An 11,183-nucleotide genomic window follows, 5' to 3' on the forward strand; every position below is an offset into this window, starting at 1 on the left:
TGAAATGATCTGTCATATATTGATTAATGACAGGCTGAGACAAAAGTACATAAAAAATAGTCTTCTTGCCATGGAATTTTAGGAGTCTGTAACCTTGGGCAGCTTATATTGCTGTCTATGTCCCATGAGTTAACAGGACTATGGGAAAGTGGATACAAGATCATCCATATTCTTTGATGATCCATCTACTGCAAACTTATAGAATCTATTGGACATGGTCGTCTTCATTTTATGCAAGAATGACCACTGTATTGCAGTCCTGCATAGCTATTACCATGTCTCCATGCTGAGTACCTGGTGGCTTGTGATGAGTTGAGTGCCTCAACAAATGATCTTGTCCACCTCCTCAGGTTCTCTAAGGCTTGTCTTCTGTCCAATCTGTGCACTTGTATCCCTGGTGGTAGAAGTACAGTCATGCACCGCATACAACATTTAGGTCAACAATGGACCGTATATAAAACAGTGGTCCCATAAGATCATAATGAAACTGAAAAAATCCTATTGCCTAGTAATGTTGCATATGTACCTCACAGCACATTACCTTTTCTATGTTTAGATACACAGTACTTACTATTGCATTATAATTGCCTATTGTATTAAGTACAGTAACGTGCTGTACAGGTTGGTAGCCTAGGAGCCATGGCTATACTGTGTCGCCTAGGTGTGTAGTAGGCTATATCATCTAGGTTTTTGTGAGTGCACTCTATGATGCTTGCACAATGACGCATTTCTCTGAACATATCCCTGTCATTCAATGACACATGACTGTAGGTTACTCCTGGCAGGTGACTCACTTTGTGATGGCAACTGTCACAGCAACCGAGGGGTGATCTGACCTTGTATTATTCTCTCTTGGTTAATTATATTACAAATTGGATATGTGAATTTCACCAACTGCTCTCTTCACAAACTTCTACATTCAGACATACAAATGAAGTGCTAAGTGTTTTTAACACAGGGAAACAAAGCCAGTTTTGTTTCCTACCAATGCAAGGTTGGATACGTTCTTTTCAAAAAAGATGACTGAATATTTCCCATTTAGTCCTAAGAGAAATAGATGCCAGGTGTTTCTAGTTATATTGGTTTGGGTATTGCTATCTGTTCAGACACAAGCTTCCTTTAAAAGGTGCTTAGTTGTAATTTCTTATACTTCAACTAAAACAACAGATTGAATACAGAAGCAGATGTGAGAATTCACTGGAGTTCTATTAAGTCAGGCATTAAAGAAATTTTCAAAAATGTAAAATAATACCACTCTTCTAATATTTTTTGTGAGAAAATCTATTTGTGGAAAATATACCTATAAAGAAATAATATAAGAAAAACTTCCAAACTGAAGGACATGTTTCAGTGCAATGACCTTCTGAGTATCCAACACAGTAAAAATGAAAACCAGGAGAGGAAGAATAGATAAAAGGAGGGGGAAAAAAAAAAGACCCATGCAAGGCCATATTATGAAATTTCATCATACCATAGATAAGTAGAAGATCTTGAAAGATTTCAGAGAGGAATATAAGAGATTGCATAGAAAGGAACAGGAATCAAAATGGCCTCACCCTTCTCAACAACACTGGAAGCTACAAGACAATGCAGGAATGCCTTCATTCTTAGAGAAAATACTTATCAATCTAGAATAATATTATCAGCCAAACTATCATGAGGGTAGAAGAGAGGCTAACATAACATGTGATAGTGTTATAATAATGATCCCAATTAACCCCCTCCCTGTATCCATGCCACCATGCCACTTTGCACTGAGACTTAGCTGCCTCGCCCGGTGAGAAAGAGGGTCTATTTCCTCACCTCTTGAACCTGAGCTGGCCTTGTGACTTGTTTTGATCAAGAAGAGGTAACATTGAGTTCTGGCTTTAAGAACTTCGAGGAGAAGCCTCGAAGCTTCTCCTCTCATCTTCTTGGAACCCTGAGACCACCAAGCTCTGAGAAGCCTGGGCGTGTCCACTGGAGGACGGGGGGCCTCACGGCACGTTTAAAACTGGTACAGCAAGACACAGCAATAGGATGTGACATTCACAGAGTAGCTTAATGCTAGTCTCTATTTGACTATCTTTTTCTTTAGAATTGTTTAATATTTAGGGTATGAAATTTTTGTTATATTTTGAAATACTTTCTCTCCATTATGGCTCATCTTTGAAATATTCTTTTTTTATGATACAGAAGTTTTATTTTTTAGGTGGTGACATCTCATGATTATTTCCTTTATGTCTTTTAGGTTTTTTTTCTTGATTAGGAAGGACTTCTCCATTCAAAGATTTAATCTTATTTTTTTCCTAAAAGACAAAAAATACCTATTATAACTCTTTCCCTCACATTCCAACCTCAAAAGTGCACAGATAGAGTGTATCCTGAATCTGAACACTCAACTCACTCTCCTCACTTCTATAGTCTGGTCAATGCCTTCATCATTGCTTGCCCAAGTGATCCCAAAAGCTGGCTGCCTGATGTCCTATGTCCACCCTTGTCCCTGTTTCAGTTATCTGTTGCTGTGACATAAACCACTTCAAATCCAAGTTATTCAATCTCACAATTCTGTGGTTTTCCGGGGCTGAGTGGAGTGGTTCCTCTGTTTATGTTGTTAGAAATGACCTGTGGTGTCATTAAGAAAATAGTCAGACACTGTAAATTGTTTTGGCAAGGCAAAATTTTTATTTTTGATTAGAAGGGCGCCTAGTGGCAGTCAGAGTAGCCAGCTGGTGTGTTCTATAGGATTTTTTTTTTTTTTTAAATCTTTTTATCTCTAATGTAGATCTATGGCTGTGTCTCATTTTATTGGCTGGGATTTTAACTGTATGATTTTGTTTTTACCCGATTGGCTAAGGTGTGTTGTTAAGACATAAAGGAAGAGGAGGCAGGGGGCTCTTACTATAGTAAATGCTTAGAGTTGGTGGGCTAGTCAGGCATAGTAAGGCATGTGGAAGTGTGTTATTTTTTGATATTTTGGTAGAAAAGATTAAGTCAAGGTTATTTCCCCCTATAATTTTTCCTTTTTTATATTAGACTTTATTATTTTTTTTAATTTAGTGAGGAGGAGGTGATTTTGGTGTTTTTGGTTTTTTAATAGTAATTTGTTTTTATATGGGGGTGGAAGAGGTTGTTTAGCTAGGACTGTTTTTATTAATTTTTGGATTAGTTTTTTTTAGTATAAGGGATAATGTAATATTTTATCAATGTTAAGTTATTAAATATAATTAAGGGAGTTAGTACTGATGTTATTAATTTTTTAATTGTTTTATGAAGTTTGTGAAAGGGTCATTTATCTCTGAGTTTTTAGTTAGTTTCTTAGTCAAGGCAATAAGTTTTTGTAGAGTTTTGGTGATTGTGTCATCCGGAGCTGTGTTGCTGGGGATGTAAGTGTAATATTGGTCTCTATGACATATTTTTTATTTTTGTTGTTGATATTATATTTAAAGTCATTTTATTTTGTGAAGTTATTTTATTGGTAGGTCTTAGTTGTTTGGCTATATTTTTTGATGGCATCTCTGGTATAATTTATAAATTTTTGTTGATGATAGTATATGTAGTTGATTTAGTTTATTTTTTATTTATAGTGGACTATTAGAAGAATATAGACTTAAATTTAATAGTTATTTGATTTTTAGTTTTGAATTTATTTGGGTTTTTGGAGGGACTTTGATAGTATTAATAAAAATATAGAGTTTAAAAGATTTTTGGGGAGTATTTATTTTTTTGTCTGATGTCCCTTTTTGTAATTGGAAGTTGATGGAATGTCAGGGTAAAAGGGATGGTCAATTGTATTAAAGTGTAAGTGTTATTTTATTTTTTTGGTAGGACCTCAAATAGTCTGTCTTTATATTATTAGACATCTCCTTGGGGTATGGAGAGGGCAGACTGATTTTGCAGTTTTTTGAAGGTCAGGCTTTTATTGTATTTTGTTTTTTTAAGAGACGTCGTCCCTTCCTCCTGTTTAGAGAGACATGAGGTGAAGTTGATGTTAGAGGCTGGTGGTCTCAAGTTCCTTGGGGGCTGACCCGCAAGACCTCTCATGTTAACAATAGGGTTTTGTATGATTTATTTTTTTATGTCGTGGTCTCCTGGGAGAGTTTTTATATAGTGTATGTCTGTAGGATGTATAAACTATTTAACTGGAAAGGGAATTATTTGGGCCTTTGGTCTCCCTGTTGCACAGGTGTAATAATTGTTTTTATTTAGGGTGTAGACAGAATATTTGATTTATTTTAATTAGGCATTTTTATTTTGATACCTAGTTTTTGTTGTGATTGTCTTAAATTTTTGACTTTTATAATGGTTATTTTAGATGGGTTATTGGAGAAAGATATAGGTTAGGTTTTATAGAAGGAATAGGGGATGTGACGGTTGAAGCAGGAAGTATTACTTTTAAAGAAAATTGTCTAATTGGGTCTGCATTTAATATATTTGTTTCCATTTTAAAGGCTCTATTTAAGGTTGTGTCTTTAGGAGTGGGGACATTTATGAAAACAGTTACAGAGTTGTATTGATGTAGTTTGTAATTTGGTGGGGGAATGTTTTGAAAAGTAGATTTGAGGTTTTAAGGTTGATTTAAGACAGTCTTTTGGTGATATCTAATTTTGATATTGGGTTGCATATTAAATATTTATTTAGTGGTAGTATGGGCTATAAAGTTTGGGTCGTCTAGTGTATGGGCCAGTGATAATATTTTGGGTTTGATTATTTAGTCGGGGAAGATGAGGGTAGAGGTATTTGTCAGTTCCGGAAAGTTATCTGTGGTGTTTTACATTTTTGTACGGTATAATTTGACAGGCATCAAAGGTTATGGTTTGTGGTGTTTTAGGATTGGGATTATTGATTGCAAAAAGACCTGTTGATAGTTGCCAAAGGGAAATGAAGATAATGTTAATTAAATGTTTTGGAAGGTTATTTTTGGTGGGATTGGATTTAGGTAGGGTCTCCTATTTTTCCTTTGTGGGAATGATGTTTTTTTTATTTGTGTATGGTGTGTCTAACCCTTTTTAGCTGTGCGGACTGTTGTTTTTGTAGTTAAAAGTACTAAGAAGGGTCTTTTTTTAGGTTGGTTTGGGTGTGTTTTTTTAGTCTTTGACCAGTATGTAGTCTCTAGGTCGATGTGGATGGATTGGAAACTCAGCAGGTGGCGTTTGTGTCAGGAATCCCCTCTCCCTGAGAGAAAGTAGAGTGGAAGATAAATTAAGTATATAGTTTTTAAGAAATTGGTCTTTGGTTTTGAAGGTGGGAATGTTAGTAGTTGAATTTAGATAGGGTAATTTGTAAAGTATTTTATAGAGGGATAAGTTTATGTCTTTTTGAGGGGCTGTTTGGATCTTTAAAAGGGATATAGGCAAATATTTAGTCTAAGGTAATTTGGTTTTTAGGATTAATTTAGTAACGTGATTATTTAGAGTCTAGTTTATTTTTTTTAATCTTTTTTGAGGAAGGAGAGTGTTGGGTATGATATTTTTATTTCTAAAATTTGAGTTTTTTGATGATAGTAAAGTGATTTTTCTTATTTAAATTAATATTTTTGATTAGACTAAATTGGGGCATAATGTTTAATTAGGACTTTGACTATATTATTAGTTGTCTCAGTGGAATTGTTTTTATTTCGTGAGTGGGATGGTTTATAATTATAAGAAGGTATTTGAGACTGTCTATTTTGGGCATTTTTGTGTGGTCAATTTGAATATTTTGGAATGGCTGTAATTTAGGATTATTATTATTATTTATTTTTTTTTTTTTTTAGAGGGTGCCTGTCTTAGAGTTTGTTAGTTTTCTGGCATGTTATATATTTTTTTAGAGGTTTGTTTGGCTAACGTGTAGATATTTATGTAATTATAAATGTGGAGAATTGTATTATATATTGTTTGGGAATGGGGATCTTAATGACTATTTTGGTGGAGTTGGGTTAAAATTTTTTTTATTGATTTGGATGGTATTTTTTTTTAATTGGGTTATAGTCATTTTTTTAATTTTTTTGTCCCTATTTTTTTAGTTTTTTTTTGTTGTTTGGGTAAAAATGGGGGTTGTAATAGGGGCAGGGAGATGTGGTGTTAAATGGAACATTGGCGTTTTTGAAGACAGTAGTCTGTTTAGTTATTTAAGTTACTTTTTTGGTGTTTAAAGAAGGACTTTTTTGATGTCTTGGAACATGAATTATAGTTTTTTTGCTAATAGATTTTTTAAAATTTGGGTTATTTTTTATGTATTAATTTTTTTTATTAATTAGTCCTTGTTTTATTTAGACTTTTTTTAAAGGTATGAATTATTTTAAAGGCATATTTCAAGTGTGTAGATGGTCTCTTTTTTGTTAAGAATTTTAAGGTTTGGTTGAGAGTATATAGTTTTAAGTTTGGGCCAACCATTTGTTTGGGAGTTTTTTGATTTTATTGTGGTTAACTGAATTTTGTTTATTATGGAATATTTATTAATATTTATTATGTCTTTTTATTATCTGTGGAGATTTAATTATAAACAATTTGAGACTTGTTTGAAAGGGTTTTTTTCAAGGTCTTTCTGGCCTTTGGTTTGCTATTTTATTAAGTCTATATAACAGTATTTAGTTGGAATTTTTTTTTTTTTAAGTAGGAACTTGACGGGATTTAAGCACCCATCTGTGATGAGGTTTAAGTTGTCTTTTTTTAATAGGATAATTTTATATTTTAGGATTTTGAAATTAGTCATTTTTTTTTTACCTGTTGGTGAAGAAGGGTTTTAATTTGGTGGGGTGTATTGATAATTAAGTTTTTCCCAAAGGTAAGTTTGTTTTTTTTGTTAAGAGACTGGTGGCTGTTATTGATTGGATGTATTTTGGCCACTTTAGAGAGACAGGGTCTAAAAGTTTAAACAGAAATGTCACAGGTTGTTTGTTTTTTGTGTTTTTGAGTTTAAATTTTTAAGGCACTTTTTTTTGTTAAAGTTTATAAATAGATGGAAGGGTTTTTTAAGGGAGGGTAATGTTAGTATTGGGGCTGTGATGAGGGTCTGTTTGAGAGTATTTATTAGTTGGGGTTTTTTTTTTTTGGTCTTTAAAGGGGAGGGGGTTAGGTTCCTTATCTAAAAGTTTAAGATATCATTTTTTGGTTTTGAGAGTAGAGGAGTTTATTTATAATTTGTAGTATCCCATTAATTTAAAAAATTTTTTAGTTTTTTTCGTAGTTGGTAAAAGGCATATTGACTTTTTGAAATTTGGGGCTTAATTTTTGTTTGTTTTATTGATTAAATGTCTTAGATATTTTATTTTTTATGAATTGTAATTTAGTTTCTGAGACCTATAAGTCTTGTTGGCCTAGGAAATTAAGTAAATTTATAGTGGTTTTTGTCACCTCTTCCTGTCTGTCCCCTGAGACCAGTAAATTATTTATATATTGGAGGAATTTGATTGGAGGGGGAGTTATAAATTTTTTTAGCATTTGTTTAAGAATTTGTTTAAATAAGTTGGGTGATTTAGTAAAATTTTGGGGAAGGACAGTCTGTTGATATATATATATATTTTTTTAGTGTGTGGATTTTTTAATTTAAAAGTGTATAAGTTTTTGTTATTTTTAGTTAGAGGACAGGCTTAGAAGGCATTTTTTAGATTTATTATGTTAAATTATTTATGACCATAAGGGATTTTGTTGAGAAGAGTATATGGGTTGGGGATTGTAGGGTGTTGACACTGAATAATTTGATTGATCTTAAATTTTGAATTATATGATTTGGTTTTTTTATAGGTAATATGGTGGTGTTGAAGGGCAACATACTGGGTTTGAGACTACTTTTTAGTAAATTTTTTATAATAGGTTGTAGTTTTAGTCTTTTTTTTTTTTTTTAATACGAATTGGGTATTGTCTTCTTTTGATGATTTCCCCTGGAGTCTTGAGGTAAATTTGTATTGGGGAAATATTTAGTTATTTTTTTATTTATTTTTTTTTGGAGAATTTTTTTTTTTCTTTGTGGATAGTAGGTTTAAGGAAATTTGAATTGTTTTTGGTTAATAATTTTATTTTTAATTTTGACATTAAGTTTTGGCTCAGGAGATTTGTTTTTGTTTTAGGCATGGAATTATTTGTGTGTTTTGGTCTTTGCATATGATTTGTGTCTTTTTGAAAATTGGGATGTTAAATTCCTTTCTTTTATCCCTGATATAAATAGACATTTATTGGCCAGTTGGATAATGGCGGAATGGTATGTTAGAGAGGAGTGGGTGGCTGTTGAGTTAATAAGGGTTCCTCACTTTTATCCCTCACACAGACCTATGGCTGTGTCTCATCTCATTGGCCGGGATTTTGACTGCACAGTCTGTTCTTACCCAACTGGCTAAGGTGTGTTGTTAAGACACAAAGGAAGAGGAGGTCGGGGGCTTAGTGTAGGAAATGTTTAGAGTTGGCGGGGTAGTGAGGCACAGTAAGGGATGTGGAAGTGTTGCTTTCTGACACTTTGGCAGAAAAGACCAAGCCACGGTTATCTCCCACTACAGTGTGAGGTTGCTGGGGTTGTGGGCCTCTGTGGGTTCAGGTGGACAAAATGTCCATGGTGGCTCACTCACCTGGCTGGCAGTTGGTGCTGGCAATTGGCTGGGTCCTTGGCCGTGGCCTGTGTAGCTTGGCCCAGAGCGAGTGTTCCCAGAGGAAGGAAGTGGAAGCTGGCTGTCCTCTTAAGGCCTGGGCTTGGAAGTCCCTGAACATCCCTCCCACTGCCTTCTAACGGTTAGTCACAAGGTCAGCCTAGATTCCAGTGCTGTGGAGGAATACTAGCTACTTTTCAGTCAATCTTCCAGTTTCCAGAAACCTTTTCAAAAAATAAACAGACATTGTTTCCCTGCTGAAATCTACCAATGGCATCATCATGCTCACTAGGCCTATAATCTAACACCTTCTCTTACCTGGCCCCTGCCCAATTCTCTCCCTCACACCTCTGCTCTCCCATGCTGGTATCACCGTACCCAAACTCGCCACCCCTAGGACTTTGCACCTGACGTTCCATTAGCCTAGAACAATTTCCCTCCAGGCTTTCGCTTGGCCACTTCACTCTCTTCACATTTAGACTTTGGACACCTGACATTATTTGCTCATCCGTTTCCTTCTCCTTCGCAAGAATGGAAGGTCCTTGCAGGCAGCGCTTTTCTGTCCTATGATGTATTCACTCCTTGGTCACAGGAATGGCGTACAGTAAGTATACTCTGTGGTTAATTGAATGGACTGTCCTAAATCTTGGGTATTTACTGCTTTGAGAAACATACAAATGAATGTTAAAATAGGAAGAACCACAGTGGTCATTAGTAGGCAGATCGAACAGTACTCTAGGCCCACATACATCCCCCTGTCATGTTTCTACCTTCCTAGCAAGAGCCGACAGATGTTTGCTGCGTGCTGTGCTGTACGGGGCAGCTGCCAACACAAGCCCAGCCTCTGATGGGCATGTGATCCATCTGCCCAGCATGCCTGGAACTCAGGGAACTCAGATGAACTCATCACACACTCTAGGCAGAAGCCAGGGGAGTGCTGCCCTTGGCATTTTTATTTTAATCCATTTTTGGTGTCAGCTGTCCATTAATTCACTAGATTGAATTAGAGGTCGGAACGAGAGTCCCTACCCTGGCTTCTCGATGGTTCAGGAAGCTAGTGTAGCCCAAGGTTGTCAATACACGTGAACCCACATTTACCCAGAAAGCAGGTGATGTGTTAAAAGCAGAATTCTAATAGACACACATCCTACGTGTGTCAGAGACGAAACTAAGTCCAAGAAAAATAAAGGCTATTTATTAAGAAATTTGCAGCAAGGGAAGCCTTTCGCTGTCACCTTTGTTTCAGCAGGGGTTCAAAGGTGTCTGTATGTTTTATGGAGTAAAAAGAGGAAATACAGTGTCGCATTGGCAACTGTTCTATTACGGCAGGGTTTGCAGAAGCGAGTGAGAACTGGTTTTCAAATACGTTTGGCCATCCAAATGTACACAGCTGCGAGGGGCAAGAGAACAGTTCGGGAGCATTTCAAAAGAAGAAGGGGGCGGAGAGTTTTCTGTGGTCAGCCGTTTCCGGGAACAAGTGGTCAATGGGATGCTTTCTTGCAGTCTGTCCCCATGGTTCTTACGGGGTGGCGTGGCAGTGGTAGCAAGTGGTCATGTTTGGCTGCCATGGCAGGAGGTTTCTCGCATGGATCATGGATCAAATCTCGCATGGATCAAATTTCAAGTAATTAAAAATTTAGAGCTGGAGGGCATCTTAAAGTTCATGTGGTGACATGAACTCCCTACTCCCACTCCAAGTCCATTTAATGAGCAGAAAAACTCAGATACAGGGTAATTCAGTGTGTAACCTTAGCACAGGTCACAAGAAACTTAGAAACAAGTCTTCCTGAATCCTAGCTCTGTGAATATAACCATCATGTCCCTCAAAAATAAAAAAAAGTAAAATATAGTCAGTAGTGAAAATTATTAAAGTTAAAAATTAGTCAGTTCCAGCTGGGCCCTTTGGTCCCCCTGCTCCTTTATTATTAGAACCTGGTTATGTTTAGGGATCTGGGGCTCGGAGCTTTAGGGGAGTCTGAGCTCTTCTTTCTGTGTCACCCCATGGTGGAAGTCAGAAGGGCAGAGAGAGCAAGAGAGAGAGGGCAGGAGGGGGATGAACTCACCTTTTTGTAAGGAACCCACTCCCACAAGGACGGCATTAATTCGTTCACAAGGGCAGAGCCCCCAGGACCAACCACCTCCCATGAAGGCCATTCTCCCCGCAACACTGCTGCACCGGGGATCAAGGCCCCAACACATGAACTCTGGGGGACACGTTCAAGCCATAGCTGCAGGCTTCTGGAAACAGGGAGGCTTTTTTTAAAGACCATGGAAGCAATAGCCCATTTTCTGCCATGGGCCGTGGGTGGTGCTGTTGGTTGGTTTTGCTGTGGGAAAAGGCTTACACAGTTCCCGTCTAACAACTAGGCAACACTCGTCAAAAGTCATAAAACCTCCCAACCCTACAGTTCCCCTCTAGTACCTCATCCTATAGAATCTAGGTATTCAGAAAAGAAAAAAGCGTATTGGAAGATGTACCGGCTTTTAAATTTGTTTTAATAAAAGCAAAGAACCAGAAATAACCTAAGTATCCAACAATAGGGTGTTAGGAGACGCTGTCAGGGACACCCCTGCCACCCCCACTTACTGGGTGCTCCATCCAGCCCACCCTCTAGTTGTTTCCAACTTTCATTGCCTTTGAGCTACT

The sequence above is a fragment of the Eulemur rufifrons genome, chromosome 20 (assembly GCF_041146395.1).
Source record: "Eulemur rufifrons isolate Redbay chromosome 20, OSU_ERuf_1, whole genome shotgun sequence".
NCBI lineage: Eukaryota > Metazoa > Chordata > Mammalia > Primates > Lemuridae > Eulemur > Eulemur rufifrons.